Genomic DNA, 3,092 nt, shown 5'->3' with positions numbered 1-3,092 from the left:
AGCTGCAGCTTGCATTCTAGTCAAATGCTGAGAGATCATATTGACCTGCTGGGTCAAGATCTTGTTTTGAGCCAATATGGCATTTAGAGTTTCTACTTCAAGAACTCCTCTCTTCTGAGCTACACCAGTATTCACAGAGTTTCTCTCAGAAGTGTACATAAACTGGTTGTTTACAACCATGTCAATGAGTTCTCTTGCCTCTTCCGGCATTTTCTTCCAGTAGAGTGATCCACCAGCAGAGTTATCCAGTGACATCTTGTATATCTCAGAAAGGCCATCATAGAAGATATCCAATGTGGTCCAGTCTGAGATCATGTTGGGAGGACATCTTCTGATAAGTTGTTTGTACCTCTCCCAAGCTTCATAGAGGAATTCACCCTCTTTTTGTCTGAAGGTTTGAACTTTCACCCTGAGTCTGCTAAACTTTTGGGGTGGAAAGAACTTGGTCAAGAATGCAATGACCACCTTCTCCCATGTGTCAAGACTCTCTTTAGGTTGAGAATTTAACCACATTCTAGCTCTGTCTCTTACAGCAAATGAAAAGAGCATGAGCTTATAGACCTCAGGACTCACTCCATTGATCTTGACTGTGTCACATATCTGCAGGAAGTCAGATAAGAATTTACTTGGATCTTCTTGTGGAAGTCCATGGTACTGGCAGTTCTATTAAACTAAGGTTACCAGTTGAGGTTTCAGCTCAAAGTTGTTAACTCCAATGGCAGGTATTGAGATACTACTTCCATAGAAGTCAGAGGTAGGCTTGGTGTAAGCACCAAGAACCTTTCTTGCCTCTCCTTCATGATTCGGTTTGGCTACCATGTGTTTGCTTCTAGTTCAAAATTTTCTGAGAGGTTTCTTCCAGAGTGTTGTGCTTTAACTTGTTGTAAGCTCCTCCTTAAAGTCCTTTCAAGTTCAGGATCAAGATTAAAGAGAGGTTCTTTATCCCTGTTCCTAGTCATAAACAAGAAACCACAGATACAACAAGAAAGGAAGCTTCTATGCCAGAGGACAGAGAACTCCCAGTGAGATGTAAAGAAGAAGAAGAGAAAGAAGAATGAAGATAGAAGAAGGAGAAAAAGAATTCGAATATTAGAAGTAAAAAAAAAGAAAAAAAATTAAAATATTTTTGTTTTTATTTTGTTTATTAATTAAATTTGAAAATTAAGGTTAATTAATTAAAAAGAATTAAAAATAATTAATGAATTTCGAAAAAGAAAAGAGAGAAATAGAAGAAGAATTTTTGAAAATAGAAGAGAGAGGAAGTAGTTAAGAAGTTTTGAAGAAGAAGAAAGAGGAAACAAGTAACTAATTAGGAAAAGATTGAAAACCAGATAAGATAGAAGATTAGAAAAGATTTGAATTTAAAATTTGAATTTCGAAAAGATAAGATAAGAAATTGAAAAGATTTGAAATTTGATTTTTGAAAAATATTTGATTTTGAAATTTGAAATTTGAAGTTTTAAATTTTGAAATTGGATTTTAAAATTTGAATTTGAATTAAGATAAGACAAGATTTTTGAATTTTGAATTTGAAACAAGATAAGATAAAGATTTGAAAAAGATATGATTTTTAAAAAGATTTTATTTTGAAAAGATTTGAATTTGAAATTTAAAACTAAGAAAAGATAAGATAATGATTTTGAAATTAAAATTTGAAAAAATATGATGAGATTTTCGAAAAGTGCAACTAAAGATAAGAAAAGATATATATTTTTTTTTATTTTTGAATTTAATGAATAAAGAGAAAAACAACAAAAAGATACCAAACTTAAAATATTTAGATCTAAGAATACCTAGTGTGCAAATATTAAGAAGAAAAACACAAAGAGATACTAAACTTAAAAATTTTAAAATCAAAACAAGAGGAAAAGTAAGAACACTTTGAAGATCAAGAAGAACACCAAGAACAAAATTCAAAGAATTCAAAGAAAACAAAAACATGCAAAGGACACCAAACTTAAAAATTTTGAAAACCAAAGACTTTAATTTCGAAAATTTTTAAAGAAAAGACACAAGAAGACACCAAACTTAAAGATTGACCAAGACTCAAACAAAAGACACTAATTTTGAAAATTTTTAGAAAAAGACTCAAAGAAATTCGAAAATTCAGTATGGTGCACGAATTCCCACACATCTTACAACTGAACCAGCAAGTGCACTGGGTCATCCAAGTAATACCTGAGCGAGTCAGGGTCGATCCCACAAGGATTGTGGTTTGAAGCAAGCTATGATTATCTTGTAGATCTTAGTCAGGCGAATAGGAGATGTAGGTATGTTGCTTAAACGCATAAAAGGAAATAAAGAGATCTTAACTAGGTTGATATGTTTACAATGATAAGAAGATGGTTAAGGCTTGGAGATGCTTTGTCCTTCTGGATTAACTCTGGTCTTACTGTCTTCTTCAACTGTGAATGATTTCTTCTATGGCAGGTTGTATGTGATCAATGCCAATTGAGAGGTTGCCAATGCTCCTCCAGATCTGAACCCCAGGGTTAGTGTGGATCCATTCTGAATGAGGGTGAAGCTTTTGCAGTTCATTCTTCTTAGCGATCCTTGACGATTAGATTCTTGCTAGTAAAGAATTTTATAAAAATAATCGCGTTGTAAGTATAGTTTCTAAACCAACAGAGAATCCTTTCGTACAAAAGTTTGGTTGTCACAAGTAACAAAATCCAATAAAATTTATAACCGAAGTATTTTAACCTCGGGTAGTCTCTGAAGGAATTGCAGGGAGGTATGATTTATTATTGGTTATGAGAAAAAGTGTATTTTTGGGGGTTTTTGAATTAAAGAACAAGTAAATTAAATGACAAGAAAAATAAATTAATAGTTAAGAAAACTCTTGGCAAGGTATGAGAAATGGAAATCCCATTATAGTTATCTTTATCAGGTGTGATGAGAATTATTTATTGCTCCCACTTAGTTAATCCTTACTAAATAAAGGAAAGTCAAGTGGACTAATCAATTTGATTCCTCAAGTCCTAGTCAACTCCTATGGAAAGACTAGCTTTAGAGGAATCCAAATCAATTAGCAAATTCCAATTTTCAATTAACAGCTGAGTTTGATAACTCAAGTGTCACCAATTACTCAA

At 32.7% G+C, this 3,092-nt stretch overlaps 1 non-coding gene across 1 annotated transcript; it reads left to right on the top strand.

Annotated features, from left to right (window-relative positions):
* Positions 1 to 308: 308 nt before the first annotated feature.
* LOC148563783 (small nucleolar RNA R71) lies at positions 309 to 417 on the top strand. Its single transcript, XR_015885436.1, has one exon. It is a non-coding gene; the product is annotated as a small nucleolar RNA R71 (small nucleolar RNA).
* Positions 418 to 3,092: the final 2,675 nt, after the last annotated feature.

The sequence above is a fragment of the Arachis ipaensis genome, chromosome B5 (assembly GCF_059453495.1).
Source record: "Arachis ipaensis isolate K30076 ecotype BB chromosome B5, ASM5945349v1, whole genome shotgun sequence".
In the NCBI taxonomy this organism is placed as follows: Eukaryota; Viridiplantae; Streptophyta; class Magnoliopsida; order Fabales; family Fabaceae; genus Arachis; species Arachis ipaensis.
The sequence above is the reverse complement of the archived record's forward strand: the minus strand, read 5'-3'. Positions and strand labels throughout refer to the sequence as shown.